This window comes from Halyomorpha halys, unplaced genomic scaffold, assembly GCF_000696795.3.
Source record: "Halyomorpha halys isolate HHAL.00 unplaced genomic scaffold, Hhal_1.1 Scaffold82.1, whole genome shotgun sequence".
NCBI lineage: Eukaryota > Metazoa > Arthropoda > Insecta > Hemiptera > Pentatomidae > Halyomorpha > Halyomorpha halys.
Window position 1 is genome coordinate 1,781,960 of NW_027109449.1, and position 1,120 is coordinate 1,783,079.

Sequence of the window (1,120 nt, forward strand, 5' to 3'; positions counted from 1 at the left end):
AGGTCTTTATGTATGGTTTTATTAGTAACAAAATAAGGAGCATTGAGGATTTTACGAAGGATTTTGGATTGTAAAGATTGGATACGAGAGGAATTCGAAGGTTTCCTTCTTACATTAAAGTTGTTTATAACTGATTTCATTTAAAAAAATTAATGAACCTACACTTGAGTCAATTTGTGTCCTAAAACCACACATAGTCAGTTCAAATAATATGCTTTTAATAGTTTTTGGAAACGAACTATTTATATACAATATGATATTAGATTTTAACTCTTTTAATGCCAAAAAATTGACAAACCTACACTTGAGTCAATTTGTTTTTGAAACCACACAAAGTCAGTTTAAATAATAAGCTTTGAGTGGTTTTTAGAATCGAACTATTTATATGCAATATGATATTAGAGTTTATCTAATTAGAAGATACCATATTCTTCTAATGCTAAAAAATAAAAATAATCGAGTTGCTTTATTTCCTTAAATCACTCAAAGTCAGTTCAGTAATACGATTTAAGTGGTTTCAAACTAAATATATTTAAAAGTAATTTTCATTTTGCATATATTGTATAGTTCTTTTACCGTGTATCTCCATCAAATATATTGATATAGAGCCTAGAGTTATTGTTGCAAAAATAATAATAATAAATAAAAAGTAGATAAAACAACACACTAAAATTCGTGAGAAAAAAGAAAAGTGAAAAAAAAATTTTAAATTATTTATTTTTTGTTTAATATTTCTCAATAATTATGTATAGATTAAAAATATATTTTTATTATTACTGTTATTCAATTTGAATTCATTTTTAACTTATTAACTATCTGCGGAATGATGGAGAAAAAAATCTTCGTAGGACCACATTAAACAATACGTACAAAAATAAAATTATATAAGCATAAAATTCGTTTTTCAGTTCTTTCTAACAATTTAATTTTTCACATGATATGTATTTTTGCAGCATTTAGGTAACGTTAAGGCCTTTTTACCTTTAGTCATTATTGAAACTTTTTTTTACTTGTACACTCCAGTCAGTTTATTAAAATTATTTTGTTTTATAAACACCACTCCATGGAAGAAGTTGTAACCATTCTATTTTCGGGGTTCTCTAGAATATATTAATTAATT

At 24.7% G+C, this 1,120-nt stretch overlaps 1 protein-coding gene across 1 annotated transcript in view; it reads left to right on the forward strand.

Annotated features, from left to right (window-relative positions):
- Positions 1 to 1,120, forward strand: part of LOC106692994 (uncharacterized) — a 112,268-nt gene that overhangs the window by 59,982 nt on the left and 51,166 nt on the right. The gene's annotated exons all lie outside the window — the stretch shown is intronic.